The sequence below is a fragment of the Mytilus californianus genome, unplaced genomic scaffold, assembly GCF_021869535.1.
Source record: "Mytilus californianus isolate M0D057914Y unplaced genomic scaffold, xbMytCali1.0.p SCAF_8, whole genome shotgun sequence".
Taxonomy (NCBI): domain Eukaryota; kingdom Metazoa; phylum Mollusca; class Bivalvia; order Mytilida; family Mytilidae; genus Mytilus; species Mytilus californianus.
In genome coordinates this window covers 52,015,656-52,033,859 of record NW_026262734.1, presented here as the reverse complement: position 1 = coordinate 52,033,859, position 18,204 = coordinate 52,015,656, and positions in this window count along the sequence as shown.

The window sequence follows — 18,204 nt, the reverse complement described above, 5'->3', positions numbered from 1 at the left end:
AGTGACGGGAATGAAATTTGAAATTTGTAAATATAATTTGCATTAAGATATATCTTTCTGCGTTAGTGTTACATAATGATGAACTTTTCCATCAAGCAAATTATTGTTGTAGCTTTGTACATTCTTTTAGAATTTCTAAAGGGCTGTTCAACACCTTACTGTCAAATATGACATATAGTTTTAAGAGTACAGGCGTGATGCTAAAATCAAATGATAATAATTGACCTGTTTCCGATTACGTACTAGATTTTCTAGCATTTTGATTTCTTTATAGCTGACGAAAAAGATATTTTCGATCGCTGCATTTATTTGAATTGGCAAAGAAAAACCGATATTACACTTTGTTGAAGTATCATAGTTAATAACTTTAGAACACGAAAACAGTAGGTTAGAAAAAAAAACATATTTTGTTAAAATATAAGCCAGTTGTCACCAAATAAATGATAAAGTTGAAGAGACGTGAAATCTAAAAACAAAAACAAAAGTTTTACAAAATCCGATGTTTGCCAATTTCTGCTAGGTTGAAAAACTTTTATCATTCGAATTGTTAAAACATTTTCTACAGTAACTGTTCATACAATGACCGTATTAATACTATTTGCAGCCTGCTCAGTTGTATTGAATTCTGTCAAATTGAAAACGCTTTCCGAAATTATTTGATTTGATTTTAAGTTGAGATTTTGTTGCTTTGAATATTTCCTTATTGTTAAATACGATTGTGATAGGATAAAGGAAAGACCAATAAAATGATTTGCATCCACTTTCCCCTTTCTGTTCCAACATGTGAGCTAAGAACTACGCGAGAGACTTTTTGACATTAAAACAAATTTATTATAGATTTTTTATATAGACATTTTGACTATCGTTTAACGAATGCGATTATTTAGTTAGCTGCAATTATATGTGACACCCAGATTAAAATACAAAGCTCGGTTGAAATAACCATTCAATGTATTCTTTGTTTTATATATGCGTGACTGACAATCATGTCTTTGATCTAGTAATGGTTTGTAAAAACAGGATAATAAATAAAAATAATGATATAGATTCTAAATGTTTTGATTCAAACCAGTTTATGTTTTTGTTCCTAATAAATGTCATTCGGTGTAAATCTTTAATAAAACACAATTGCTCAACTATTAACTTCTAAAGATTGATTTCAAAATAGCTTATCGCAATTCAGTTAGATTTACAAACACGATTGGAATGTCCTATGTGCTGTTTTATACATGTAATAAGTTCACAAAAGCGTTCATTCATAACAACTTATTTGACATTGTGTAAAATCTGTATACGCTAAAAGGCAAAGATTTCTTTGGCAGATAAGTGAGCAACAGATTATTCTGGCAGATAAATGAACAAACCTGCATTCAATAATCAAGGATAAATTCGCAAATTTGATTTATAAACTACCTTTGGCTGTATTTCAACTAAATTGACAACTTCGTTAGCCTATTTAATCGAGCATTGCATTCATTATATTTTTAATTGAATTTTGATCTTATTACCATAGTGAACAGTTTCAAAATTTAATCATAAAAAATAATCGCAAAGATAAAATTTCAAAATAGCAAAGGTTTTCTTTTCTTATTCAAAGTTTCATACATAAAGTTGGAAATCATCATAAAAAATAAATTGTACCGAAAAATTGATTCGATTGTACAATAAAGTTGAATATAACGGGCGTCAGAAGCATACCAAATGAACAGAAAAATATCTAGTTTAGCAAAATAATAGTTTTTATTCTGTACACTTAGAGTTAGGTTGGTACACGCCAACATTGCAGTACAACTGTCTCAAAACAGACTAATATGTGGGTGTAAATGACTATTTGTTTTTATGAAATACATCAAATGGAACACAAATTAGGGCGTAATAACCAAACAACTTTAACAAGCATTTTACAATAGGGGTGAGATGAGATCTCACTAAATATGTTTAACTCCGCCGCATTTTTGCACCTATCCCTAATCAGGAGCCTCTGGCCTTAGTTAATCTTGTATGATTTTTAATTTTAGTTTATTTATATGTTTCGGAGTTTAGTATGACGTCCATTTTCACTGAACTAGTACACATTTTGGTTAAGGGGCCAGCCGAAGAACGCCTCCGGGTACGGGATTTTTATCGCTGTGTTGAAGACCCATTGGTGGCCTTCGGCTGTTTTCTGCTCTTTGGTCGGGTTGTTGTCTCTTTGACACATTCCCCATTTCCATTCTCAATTTTATTTTAAATTACTAGAAGTGCATTTTACTTTGTGAAATTTAGCAATTTGTAATTCAGGACTTAGTGGTACAATATAAAAATGCACCTTAACTAGTCGCAAAAAAGCTTTACTGACAATTAGAATTTAGTCCTCAAACGTCTTCTGTCGGAGTAGGCGTTTGCATGTTATTACAGGATTCTGATCCATGACAGGAACATAATGTCCGTATATGCAAAGTATGCAAGGTTTTGTTCGACACAAACACAAGACATATATATTGTAACATGCCCTTACAGGAACACACGAGATCATGAAGAAATCTCCTCACATGTTTCCTTCAAAGAAGACAGGATGCAAGGAATCTTTGACCGATCTCAACCCGTATTCCAACGTTGAAAGCAGAAGGGATTTTGCAAGACCGAGATCGTGCAATATTTATTCTTAAATGAGGCACGAAGGATTTGCTCTTCTGATGGTGGCAATCTGACCAGACGTGCACCCCAAGTTGTAGCAAATTTTACCCAAAGTGTGTTTATGTCCTAATGACAGAATGCAGAATCCTTTATATATATTTTTTCATAAAGCCTTGCCACAGACCGTCAGAACATGATATGGTAGTATCTTTGTCGAAATCTCTTAAATTGTTCAAATCACTGAAATCCAGTACTTTCTCTTACAACAATTCTTACACTGACGGTTTACCAATTCCACATAAAGACGACGTAATGCCACATCCATATTGAGCATGTACGGCAAAAAAGGCTTTGAAAATGATTTCAGAGAGAGAAGAGAACAGTTGGAGAATATGCACAAAATTCATTCGTGTTTGTAATCTGTTTAATTGTACAAACTACAATGACGTCAGTATCAGATAATTTAAAAATGATCCTGTCTTTTTTTTTCCTTCAGCCTGGTGTCTGGGTGTGAAGTCTTGATGGTCATGCAGGTTTCAGCCGTATTTGAGTACCGAACAATTCAAGACATTCAGCGAATTTCTGGTCAGAAATAACTTTAGAAAATTCGGGATGATCAAAGGAACCTGCCATTTAATAAAAAAAAACTGAGGGAGCACTAATGGCGGGTTAATCCTAATGACTAAGAGGTCACCAAATTATTTAATGATTGTATGTGTGTTTTCTTTATCAGCAAGAAATTTCTTCCATTCGGGAATATTTCTTCGCTTTATCACTTGAAACACTTTTGCATGATCAATGACTCTGTTAGAACGCTCTCTTTGAGCTGACTTGATGGAGTGTTTTACATCATATCGGTCAAAACACCAGATACTGCGTGTTCAATTATTAAATAATTGCAGTAAGTACGAGGAAGATCTCCAATGATTATATGCTTATTTGCATCAATGCATTTAATTATAGCCATACCATCTCACATATATTGTCGGTGAAGGGTCAAAATCTGGTATAGAAAGAGCCGACAAGATCTGATTTATAAGTTTCCCTCATTGTTCCATCTTCATGGAGCAATGATACAAGAATAGGTCAGAGACGAAGTTTAAAAATACTGTAAATGGTGACATCATATCTCCTGGTGGCCAAAACCAGAGCACGCCTGAAAAGAATTTCGGAATAGATATGACCGTTTTAATTCTTACTCATAATTTAGTCAAGGTATGTTGATTAAACGAACCGAGTTTGATTAAAGAGAGGTAAATCAAATTCAAAATTAATTCTTTAAATCAATTAACAACGAACAAAGATATGTGATGTATTCACACCAACTATCAAATCCCATTATTGGCAGGAGATGCTTAATCTGTCTGCGCAGCTGGTTTTACCCCTTGAGGAATACACTCCATTTCACTCATAACAGTTGTATGATATATAAGTGATGAACATAATGAATACGAAAAGCCAACCCATAGTTACGCATGAATTCCAATATTTTGTCATAAATACAAGACAACATTTTTCTTGGTGTTAAATGTTCTGCAAATATAGTGTATTTAAAACTAAAACTCGTATGTTGTGTATTTAGAAACTATTCAAAACTGTCAGTGTTAAATGTAACTAGTAAACAGTTTTTGACTCAAAAACTTTACTTAGACGAACAAAGACCAAATAAAATATCAATTTGCCAGGAGTCGTAAGTCAATTCAGCTAGACCACCGTGAAGGCATAATATTCATGGATCAGAAACTAAATATTAATTATGGATACTTGCGAAAAGAAATTAGAAGACAGATTATTGGAAAAGATAGCTGATGGTGTTGTAAAAATAGGCGAAGGATACCAAAGGGTCATTCAATTTCATAAGTCGAAAATAAACTGACAACGCCATGGAAAAAAAGAGAAAAGAGCAAAAGACAAACAACAGCATATACAACATAACATAGAAAACTAAAGACTGAGCAACACAAACCCCATCAAAAACCGTGAATGATCGCAGGTGTTCCGGACGGGTTAGCAGACCTCGTCCACATGTGGCACCCGACGTGTTGATCATTTAAGTACAAACTTAGCTAAATACGTTAGGTCACATTCAGGGAATAGGAGGACGGGATTGTGGTTGCTATCCGTTGTCATCTGTGAATCAGATATTCCATAAAAAATCTCCTTAACGAAAAGAACAGGATTAAATATGCATCACTCCCACATATTCTAAATTCAGACTCAAGGGCAAGTTCAAAACGGATAACATTCAAACAGAATTTAAATACTAACATGAGCAAGAAGCCACAGAAAAACAGACACAATCATGACAAAAAACAGTAGTCAACGCATCACTTCACATAAAACTTAAGACTGAGCTCCTAGAGCCAAATTTAAAACCGGAATATAATTCTGGTTAAATGAAGGAAGGGTACTTTAAATATGGCAGATATATGATATGTTCTTCAGCAGACAAGAGCTATAGTTATCCAGGTACTGACAATGTACACATTTATGGGATAGCTATAATTATTCTGGTACTAATAATGTACACATTTATCGAGTTGAGTTTGGATGACCTATATGATATGTTCTTTAGCCGACTATAGCTATAGATATTGTGATACTGATAATGTACACATTTATCGGGTATCTATCAGAGGCGGATTGAAAGTGTTTTCCCGGGCCCCCCAGGTTTTGTGGGAAAAATTTGGTTGATTATATAAGGAATCACTGAAGCATGGCTGGAGCTGTCCCCCTCTTAAGCGCAGTCAGTGCCCCCCCCCCCCCCCCCCCATTATGAAAATTTCTGGATCCGCCACTGTCTATTATAATTATTCTGGTACTGATAATGTATACATTTAGCGGATGACTATAGTTATTCTGGTACTGATAAATAAGCACATGTATGGGGTAGCTATACCTATTATGGTATTGATAATGAACACATTTAACGGATTGCTATAGTGATACGGGTATTGATAATGTACACATTTAGTTAATGCAATGGGTATTCTGGTACTGATTATGTACACATTTAGCGTATAGCTATAATGGTCATAGTTATTCATGTATTGCCAGTGTACAATTTTTTCGTAAGTTCCATTAAAAACAACAATGCTACACAGATGATTTGTTTAAAGTCTTTTATTTTTTTCTAATAAACATGTTATATGAGAGTTTGAAGAATAGTAAGCACAATAACAACTCAATAAATGAAAACATGTATTGTATACTAAACTATTGTATATAAAACAGAAACAAAACCATCTTCTCATTATTTACAAAGAATACAATATATATTCCATGCTTGTTTCAATGACAGGCCGTATAACGGCAGACTTCAAATTACTACATGTCAATGCAAGTTTTTTGTCATTTGCGTTCAGAAAAATGACATTGCATGTTCCTACGTGGTCCTTGCAGAAATCAGACACATCTTTAACTTTACCATTAATGGACTGACAATATCTTTAAATGGTGTATTAAGCAAACTTAAACTGAGACATATTGCTGTGTCACTTAGAATGCACATTGCTGTTCATTCCTAGCTGTTCTGCCACATTAGAGGACAAAAAATGATCGCTGTTTTAAACAAATAAAATATAATGATACACAAATAATATTCCTCGTCTTTCTGTCTTTAAAAATATTTTTTTTTATACATCAAAATATACTTTTTTGATAAACGAATTTAATTTCCTCATACGACTTTTTAAAAAACTAAAAAAACGTTGTATTGGTCAAGGATTCCAAGAGTTATTTCAGCATTAAGTATCTTCTTGATTTTCCTTAATCCGTTTCTGTTAGCATATTTTATAGCAGAATTTCCAGATTTATCAACTACGCCTACGCATGCACCTCCGTTCAGCAAAAAACGAACGAAGTGCAAAACGTCTTCTTCATTTGATGAAGAACAAAACAAACTGACATATCAATATTAACATAGTTGTATTGTTGTTGAGTTTTGATGTGCTATACAATATGTTCTTCAGCAGACAATACGCCTTATTGAAATCCCCGTAAGATACTAAACTGATGATTTCCTCCAATGTTTTTTCTATAGACGTTTCTTCAATCCAGAATATTAGTTTTTCGTTTTCTTTCAATTGCATTCTAAATCCGGGTTTAGGCATTTTTCGAAATACTTATTCGTGTTATCAACCTTACAGATCTGTATTTCTACAAAATATACCAATATTCTTTACTAAAATTATAATAACAATGAATTGAAATGATGAGGATCTTAATTATATATATGCAGCACATCACTTAACCTGCCAACATGATATGACAGACATAGTACTTATGTGACAAAGGATTAGAAGAAGTTTCAACTAGATGTATTAGTAACATAAGACCACGTGCAGTTCATTAGAATCAACACAACACGTGTAATGTACTAGTAAAAATACAACACGTGCAATGTATTAGTTATAACAAAACAACAAGTGCAATGTATTAGTTAAAACAATACAACATGTGCAATGCATTTGTAACAACATAACACGTACAATGTATTGGTAACAACACAACACGGGTAATGTGAAGTAACAACACAACACGTGCAATGTATACGTATGTCAATCTTGATGTTTACAAAGTTTCCGTTTTATGCAGGTTACACTAATATTTGGATATAAACATATATTATTATATTCAAATTTCCAAAATGTTTGCATATATGTTACAGAGCGATTGGAAAACATCAAAATAATATATTCAAAAGATTTCGTTATTATTCAAACCACGTACTTTAATGAGAAGAGAGTCAAGTTTTAACAAAATGTGTTGAACGAAAGTTATGCATTAAAATAATATATAGAGTACCTTTCTGAAAAAAAAAGGCGAAAAAATGTCAAAGGGACAATCAAAAATTTAAGAAAAGCGATAAATCCATTGCAAAAAAAACCACCCGACGAGACAACGAAACCATTCGACAAAATACTTATAGAATACCAAAGACACAGCCATAAGAACCGTAACAAATACCCGGGGGGGATCTCGGGTGCTCCGCAATGGTGAACAGATCCTACTCAATACGCTGCACTCGTCGTGTTGCTCGTGGTCAGTACACATACGGAGATTCATTCGTTTCCCTCCTCCGGGTGCGGGATTTACTCGCTGTGTTGAAGACCCATTGGTGGCCTTGTGCTGTTTTCTGCTCTTTGAGCAGGTCGTTGTTTCTTAGCGCACTCCCCGTTTCCGTTCTCTCTTCTATGTCAGAAACGAGGAAAAGAGGACTGGATTGAGTAAAGGGCTTGCACGATTTAAAACATGCCTTTCTTCAATTTGCCATTGATAAATTTAGAAATCATTTAGGTAAATCTGACCATAGATTGTTATACATTTTCGGCTATCAAACGTTTATAGTCGAGTGATATGAACCATAAAATTTCATTTTTAATGCACCCACCTAACCTACGACTAAATCATATACTATTCAAAAGCATATCACCTGTACTATCTTTTTTGCCCGGTCGTCAAACATTCGTATTTGGTATGTAATCTTACCAGGAAGTAAAAAAACAATGCAAACTGTTTAATCTTTTAGATCATGTTGCTCATTGTTCTTTATTCTAAAAACCCTATTTAGACCCTCACATTAAGACCTTCAAACCTATCCTATCGAGAAAAAACCTAACACTAGCTCTTTCAAGCAAAGTTGACCTTATTCGTTTTATGAGTTTTACCTTTGTGTTCAGATGCTTTTAAATGCCTTAACAATTTAGTTTCTCGATCATGTCAAACTTTCAATTTCAAGCGTACCCTGTAAATATTTATCTCGAGATATTTACTGAAGAAAAAGAAATGTGTCGTCCCCCCAAAAAAAAAAACAACAACAAATACGTTGTTATTACTAACAGTTAGGGAAGATGATGGATGTGTACCGCAATCGGTGAACTTGAACTTTTCCAGACACAAGACACGTGATCCTGACCACTATAAGCATACGTTTTGATTCATGAACCAATTTTTGGAAAGATTATAGCAATCAATGTTAATCCATCTAGAGAATCAACATGTTTACACAGTATCAGTTTAATCCTCGTTTTTTTCTTTGTGTCACTAGGCGTAGCTGACATGTATAAAATACCAGCATCTCAAAACGGAAAACGCGGTAATGGGTGACTGATAATGTTTCATCAACTTGTCAACTTGGAACGATTAATTATACAGAGTCATGTAGCTTATTTCTTGTTTGTATATTGTTCATTATACTTGTAAGATTGACAATGCAGAATTATTATATTCTACCAAGACAACAGTTCAGTTATTTCTACGATATTTCTATGAAAAGATCTATTCGTTAATATGCTATGATGCTCGTTACTGAAAGTAATTAAATGTGCCAAAAATTACGATACTGTACACTTTATTGCAAACAATCCTATCAATTACGAGAACTTTCTGTCAAATGGTTTCAGAGGAGTTGCCTTAACAGGTTTTATTGTCAAAATACTAATAAAAGTAATAGTCAAAGTCCCATAACTCCTTTAAAAATAATCAAACAAAATGGCGGTATGATATAGTCAAATACATTTGACGGCAAACAGTCCTACTAAGTATTCTTTCAGTAAATTGTTAAAAAGACTCGGAGGAGCTGCGTTCATAAGGCGTTTTTGTTACAATACTGAAAAAATGATCAAAATTCAATAACTCGCGTAAAATTTGTCAAATCAAACTGACGATATACAGTAGCACGTAGCACAGTCAAAAGAATATGACGACAATAATCTCTCCAAGTATGACAGCTTTATTTCAAACGGTCTCGGAGTATTCAAATTTGATGTGTTTCGGACGGATGGACGTGCGGATGGAGACCATTATAATGATGCATATCCCCCGATGCACGACGCGCGGGTGACAAAACAATAAAACATGTTATTCAATTCAATATCTGTGCTTATCAATTTTTTTCAGCTTGGCGAAATTTTTTCGAAAGATCAAAGACTTTATAACTATGTTGAAAGAAGATTTGGATTCTATTAAAACGAACAAAAAATTGTTATACATCGCTGTACACTTTAGAGACAATTTTGATGCATATTTTGTTATTACAAATGTTTGTATAGGCATCGTGGAACACCCTTGACCAAACATGAATCTGTTGGATATGGGTCATTTTCAAAAAATGTCGAATTTTCTGTACACCCATGCTAATTTTTTTTATTTCTAATGGAGAATGCAGTTGTAAGTGTTTAAATGAAAGTTTGTAGAATTTTTGTGTATTTTATGTGCGTACAGTGTCAGAGTAACACATTTCAAATGATTTTTTTCATTTGTTCTGATCGCCTTGATATCTGCAAAAGGGACTTTTTTAGAACGTTAATAATAACTCTAACGAAAAATCGTAGCTTCTTTATTATTATATGTAACATTTTTTCTACAAACTAAATTCAATCAGCGTACATGAAGTTCATGTCCATCCTGTTACCGCTACTTAAATCAGCCGTTTAATTGTTCTCCCTATGAATATTGAACTAGTCAGTGTTGATTTCAAAATCACAAGGTAACCTAAACATTTAACACAGCAAGTTTCTTGAATAACAGAGTAGACAAAAGAAATTTCAAGACATTTAGTGAAAAAAAATAGTGGGTACATTTTTGTCATGTCTATGCTGTTACCATCATATTGATTAATTACACCAATAGTATACTTGTAAAAAGTGCAATAACGTGTTGGAAACCAAAATCACAACAGAAAAACATTATCAATTCATCAACAGTAGTTATTTCACAACAGCATTCAAAAATGAAGAAATTTGTCTATCCTGTTATGTCTATCCTGTTACTATGGTTGCTATGGTAACAGGATAGACAATATAGTAGATAGAAACGTCTTTAAAACTTTTATAATAACATATAGTTGCACACATAATTAAATTTTTCGTTATTTGAACTCATCTAAAGGTTATAACGTCTTAATCTTCGCAATTTAGCATTTGCAGGTGAAATACTGCTATCGGTAACAGGATAGACAAAAGGGTAACAGGATAGAACTTAATATAGTGATATATCATTAACGTACGTTCCTGTTACCAATAAAATAAAGACAAAAGTAAACCAACATGCGAGGGATTTACTTGATGTTGGGTTTATTTGAAAGAAAGAAAAAATGCTGAACATTATGAATTGCTATCTTAGACTTGCATTGCTGGTGGTTATTTTTATAACCTTTGAAAACCAAATTTTAGAGGCACTTTTCAGTACAACATGGTAAATTGGCCAAAAAACTATTATTTCACAGAATGAATATATATAGAAGTTTTTACTCTTGAAAACCATCTTATTGGCTACGAAAAACAAGCTTAAAATCTTATCGAAACCTTTTCTAATTAACCCGAAATTTCTTTTGAACATAGTAACAGGAGAGACAAAATATTGCACCACCTATCAAAAAATGTTTCAATATATTCTTGTATGACATTATCAAGATTGCATCTTTGTATATGTTGTTCTATAAGTACTGTTTGTTTTGATTTGCTTATGACGAGGGTTGTTTGAATAAGTAACTTTAAATCAATTTTGCAATTTCAAAATTCGACATTTTTTTAAAATGACTCATATATGAAAGGAAGTACATAGCTTTACTTATCATCGTGTAAAAGTGTTGGTTTAGACTTTCAATCACATTTTGTTGTTGTTGATAAAACGAATAAAAAGATGTGCTAAGAGCGCATGGAACGCTTGTCTCATGCATTTTTGAAATTGTGGCAAGAATAAAATGAAATATTTTAATATTTCAAAAGACTTACATTTAACCATAATTCAGTTGAAAGGCTCCATAGAAAAACTGGCACGAGAAAAACCTTATGCGTAAAATTATTATCATAGATATATATATCAAGCATATGGCTGCTGAAAGTCACATAATATACATGTATACTAGCAGAAGTGCGTGACACTGTAAAGTCCCTTCTCTCTTGAAAGACAACATTTTCAAAATCAAAAGGGAACTATCTTCCACCGATTTGAATATTTCATTCAAGTTTCATGATATTTGGACAAAGCATTCTCTAGTTTTTGTACATCTGAATGCACAGACGGACAACTGCATACCCTCACTACACCCTGTCGATGACGGGCGTATACAATTTGTAAAATTATTAAACAAAGAGGTAAATTGATAGCCATCTTTAAGGAGGGTCTGGATGGGAGTCAACTCAATTCTGTATTCTCTAATTCTCTAATTTTTTAGCCATTTTTCTCTCTTCTTTATAAATTTTGCCCTCTATTCTCTATTCTTTATATTTTAGCACCAAATTAATCTTTATTCTTTATGTTTGTTTGTCCTATTTTTCTCTATTCTTTTTTTTCTTTAGCCATTTATTCTGCACTTTTTGTTCATTATGCTCTATTCTGTAAACCCCAGCCAGACCCTCTTTAAGTACCGGGTGATATGTTAAAAAGTACGATATATAGTGTTGTTGAAAATCGAAGTAATCACTTGAAGCTGTGATACCGTGACAATTTGAAACATTATGTTTGGTTTAGTTTCAAAATGATATTGTCCTGGTGAGAAATATTATCAAAGGTGACTGGCAGTTTTTGAACACCGGTATACTACTGTTGCCTTTATTTGTCTCCTAAATATATAGTTTATAGTCCTTTAGATAATTCAGATCAGACTTCACAAGATTTCGTTGAGCGGTATTCGGATTCTCATAGGAACAGACACATGTACACAATGTGTGTCACACGAAATATAACAGGGGGACTTTCGAGTAATGTCCTTTATGCGCGCCTTTATGACGTCATTTGCCAGATAGAGGGGCCCGTCTTCGTGGTCGTCATTATGCAGGATAAAGTAGAAATAATGTTTGTTCCGTATGTACTTAATCACAATTCCCTAATGACAGCAGTCAGTGCTGATTATCAATTATAAGAATTTAATTTGCCGAATAAATCCTGCAATATAGCATCATATTTTTTCAATCGCTCGCTCAACATGGGAAGGAAGTGACGATGCCCATAAACGCATGAATGGTGTTCACTAAAACCAAAGTTTTTGGAGGATTGCAACGAAATCGAAGATAGACTCTACTTATCACGGGCCTAGGGAAGTATGAATATTCATGAGTTTTTTTAAACAACGCGGGAAACGAGATCACGTCTTTGGCGCGATTATCTAATTCCCACAGAACTTTCTGCAAGCGGAAAACAAAAAATGTTCAGAAGTTTTTAAATATTTCCCAAGATGTAAGGCATACAACAACTAAGGCAACAACTGGAACAGAGACGATACCAAACTGAGAACACAAATATCTTAAATACTGAATCAGCTGCAAATAAACAGAGACGGTATACACAAAGACGTTTTTTAAGAATAGATTGAAAAATAAGAAAGGCAGCATAGAGAATACAACTAAAAAAAAATGCAGGACAAAATGTTTCATCCAAGCCCAATGCTTAGAAGGTGTGTGAATCGTATGAAATCACTAGCAGGAAATATAGCTGGTATTAAACAAATCTAGAATTTAAAACTGATACTATAAGTCAGAAGAGCATTAGTAAAGGAACAAAATAAGCTAAAAACATTGATAGGTTATGAAACTCCTTTTTGCGGTATTTGATTTTTTTAAATGGCGGGAAAAGGCTGACTCGGACTTTTATCTTATATATAGCATTGGCAATTTTTGGGTCTAGTCAAATCGTAAGAAAACAAAATCTAGATATTGCTTAAAGTTTGGTAATGACCTTTTTATGAACTATTGAAGTCTTCTATGAAAAGAAAAGTGGGTGATATGGGTCAAAATATTTTACCCGAGAAGTCCGAACATCTGACAAAAATTCATAAGCCTGACACGAGTACATCCCGGCTTAACAGAACAAAGTAAAATAACAAAAATACCGAACTCAAAGGAAAGTTCACAACGGAAAGTCCCTTAACAAATGGCGAAATCAAAAGCTTAACCACATCAAATGAATGGAAAACAACTGTCACATTCCTGACTTGGTACAGACACTTCCTCATGTAGAAAATGGTGGTCTAATGGAACGCCACAGCTGTCTTATGTGGAACTCTTATATTACGTTATGTTGTTTTATTATTACTTGATGATATGCTGTCTTTACATAATGATGTTTTGATATAACTCAATATGGCATAGTCATTACTTAATGATATTTCGATATTTCACGATATGGTTTCGTATTGACTTGATATAGTTTTATCATTACTTGATATGGTTTTGTCATTAATCAATGTGGCTTTGTCATTAGTCGATGTGGTTTCACCATTATTTAATGTGGTTGTTTCATTAGGCAATGTGGTTTTAACATCACTTGATGTGTATGTGACTTAACGTAACGTAATTGTTTCATTACATGATGTGGTTTTGTTGTTTCGTAATGATGATTTGCCAATTCTTCATATGGTTTTAACATAACGTAATGATGTTTTTACAAATTTGACGTTTTGACACTACATGATGTGTTTGTTTCAGTATTTGATGTGGTCCTCTCATTCTTTGATGTGGTTTTTACATTACGTGGTGGAGGTAAAACCATGTGACCATTTCGGAAAGAACTAGTTCTATTTTTAGATCATAAATTTCCATGTTTTATGTGCCTTGGATGAGTGTGGCCATCCATCGAGTTAAGAGTTTAAATTAAAGTTTCGAATTAAACTTAGAGTTTAGATTAAAGTTTCGAATTAAACTTTGAGTTAAGTCTTCGATTTAAGTTATAATTCAAGCCATTATTAGAATAAAAGTTCTAGTAGCATTGAGTTTCAGTATCAATTTCAAGATTGAGTCAAAGGTAGCGTTCGAGTTACAATAATGAGTTCGACTTCAACTTTGAATTTGAGGAGCCTTTTGGGGTAGAGTTTGAATTAGAATCGAATATGAGTTTCGTTTAGATTAAGATTTCGAGTTAAAATTGGAGTTATCTAATATGAGTTCGTCACGGTATTTAAATTTTTCTATCGAAGATCAAGGGCTTTTGCTCGGGCTTCCGAAAAGAGGGCTTAGGGGTATTTGTACAAAACATAAACAATGTTACAGTATACAAAACACAACATAGAAATTGAAATAAAGTTGGATGTGTAATGATTGCCAATGAGATTACTATCTACTAAAGTTTAAATGTCACAGTAATGGATGTAAGCAATCATAGGCAACCGTACAGCCTTCAACGAACAGTATAGTAAAAAAAAGGCTACAAAGGCAACCACGTGAAAATGTGAAACAATTCAAATCTATAACAAAACAATCTACGAAAAACAAATTTGACACACAGGTTCTTCAAGTGTCTTGGGCAGGCACATACAGAAAGTGCACGTGGCGGAGTTTGAGCGCTAAACCCTAACCTAAACTCGGACTGTAATGTAACAGCACAACATAAGAAAATGTAAAAAAAAGTTCCAATAGGCTTAAATCAATAGATCGGTATTACTGGGTAATATAAATCCATTGGTGATGATCTCGCGTGCTCCAGAAGGTTAAGCAGATTCTGCTCAACGTGTGGTAGCCGTCGTGTTATTCGTGAAAGTATAAACCCAGTGATTTGGTTTTATTTGGTAGTTCCCGTTCGAAGAAAAGATGACGGGGTTGTGGTACGAAAACTGGAACATATCCGTCATCACTTGTGAAACAGATATTCCAAAAAGTTTGTTGTTTCAATTAGTGCGATATATATTAGAGTATGCAATTTATAATAATAACAGATTGATATTCGTATATGTTCAAATAATTATACACGGTAAAAAAAATAAAAGAATTCATATTTTATAGAATTGATGTTTGTCGCTTATTCCGATCCCCCCATTTCCCTGTAACTTTAGTGTGAGTTGATTTAAAGTGTCTCATTGCAGACCAATAAGTACAAGTCTTTTGCTTTTTGTGTTGAACCTGGGACATTAATGTAGCGGCAGTGAGACACAACAAACCTATATTTCGTTGTGGTTAGTGGCGTCGGCGTCTTCATCATTTAGATTGTCAGGTTTCTCGTTCAAATTGTTTTTACATTTTTCATTTCGGGACCTTTTATAGCATACTATGTGGTATGGGTTTTGCTCATTGTTGAAGACTATACAGTCAAATATAGTTGTTTAAAACTTCTACGTCATGTGGTAAATATTTGGTTGAGAGTTGTCTCATCGGCAATCATACCACATTTTCTTATTTCTATATAGGTATTTTTGCATTAAATATTACCGAATTAGACTGTTTTGGTACGATAAATTTGAAATTAGTATAAAACTTGTATAGGAGTTATTCTTCAAGATCAAGATAAAGCATCTACAGAAAAACATTTCTTTTTTTAATTTTGTATTTACCGATAAATGTACAAATAAATGTAAAGTCAACATTACGCTTTTTAACTGACAGCAGCAATATCAGACGAGACGAGAATTCCGTGGAATCATTCACGAATTATTATATATACTGCTTCCATTTGAGAACTAAGAAAGAAAAAAAAAACGGCAGGACCAAATTGTTTAGGGATATCCCCCGTATGGCCGAAAGACTGTAAATTGTTTAGTACTTTTTTCTTATTTCTGTCTGCCGTTCCCTTTTTTCATACCGAATAACTCTGAAAAACAAGTCGAACTTTAATTTGAACTTGAACACAATGGATGGCGAAACTCATTCAAAGGACATTAAACAAACGACATAGTGAAATCGGTTTAAAAATAAAACTAGTTTTTCCGAAATGGTCACGTAATGTGATAACCACATCAAAGAATGAAAGGACCACATCAAATACTGAAACAAACACATCATGTAGTGTCAAATTGTCAAATTTTAAAACATCATTACGTAATGTTAAAACCATAATAAAGAATTGGCAAATCATCATTACGAAACAACAAAACCACATCATGTAATGAAACAACTACATTACGTTAAGTCACATACACATCAAGTAATGTTAAAACCACATTGCTTAATGAAACAACCACATTAAATAATGGTGAAACCACATCGACTAATGACAAAGCCACATTGATTAATGACAAAACCATATCAAGTAATGATAAAACTATATCAAGTCAATACGAAACCATATCGTGAAATATCGAAATATCATTAAGTAATGACTATGCCATATTGAGTTATATCAAAACATCATTATGTAAAGACAACATATCATCAAGTAATAATAAAACAACATAACGTAATATAAGAGTTCCACATAAGACAGCTGTGGCGTTTCAGTCTTACACACATTATTTTTAATGGTATAAGTATAGGTGAATATCCATGAGACAGAAATGATCAGAAATCACTCGAAATTAAATATCTTTTAAGTACAGGGGTTACAGGGGTGGATCCAGGATCCGATGACAGCGGGGCGTATATTGGTCATTATCGAAAAAACATGCAAATATATGTTATTTGGTCTTTTTAAGTCACAGACATGAAAAAATTTCAAAATAACACTAAGTCTTGTATATGTTAGATATGAATGTTTTGTGATACACTATATACAGTTTACAGTATGAAATGTAATAAAAACATCCTTAATGTTTTCTGAAACCCTTGGATATAGCCAGAATTAACTGTTATTTTTTTCTATAGTACATTTCAGACCTGACATATGACTATTATTCATATTCTTTGTATTAGGATTTTTCACTATTTATTGCATTTTGATATATTCAAACATTTTTAAATGATTTAGAAAGTGTATGTTGGTTTTATAAAAAAAAAAAAAAATTTCAACAAAAAGAAGAGTCTCATTTTTTTAAGTCACTGGTGTAACCAAAAGACAAATTGGTTGGATAAGAGTTATCTTTCTCAAGATTTCAGCATTTACAATAGTTTCTCCCCTTGCAATGTTACCTGTAAGCATGTAATGCAGACGACAAAAGAAATTATGTTGGAAATTAGTGAAAAAATCTTAAAAGTAAGTAAATGCTGTATCGTAAATGAAATTAGTGTCCATGGTGTACCCATATAAAAATCATTTTCAGAAAGATTTCCTAAACTTTGATTTATGAAAAGATATTGATGATAGAAACATGCACCAGGAACAACATATAAAATAGGGGAATGGAGCACTTATTTTGCAACTAAATCTAAAATACACCTGTACGTCATTGGTGTATATGTCAATGGTGAGACCACTTTAATAACACCATTGACCAGTTTAGTAACACCACTGTCTATATTATGACAATCAGCAATTTTTTGTGTTTTTTTTTTTCATGTTTAACAACCGAAACATCATATTATTTATGAAATATAATACTTATTTAACAATGTTTTAACAATATAATGTATTACCTATTACAAAGTTTTCACAAACTGGTGTATGCTGGTAACACCAATGACACTATTTAGTAACACTATTGACATTTTTAGTTATTGATGTTATGTTATATAATTTGGGATTTTTTAGCCTATGAACTATTTTTTTTTCTTTTTCTTTTGCTTAGTGTTCTTTGTTTTGTGTTCAGTACTTAATAAAAGTAAAATCTGAACTTTTTTGTCAATGGTGATATTTTTTGTCATTGTAGTTACTGAAGTGTCATTGGTGTTACTATGTAAAAATGCAATATTTTTTTATTTTTTATTAACAAATGAAAGTTTTTTTAGGCCGTATACGAAGGATTAGGCATTAACTTATCATTCAGTCTTACACATTTTACATATATTC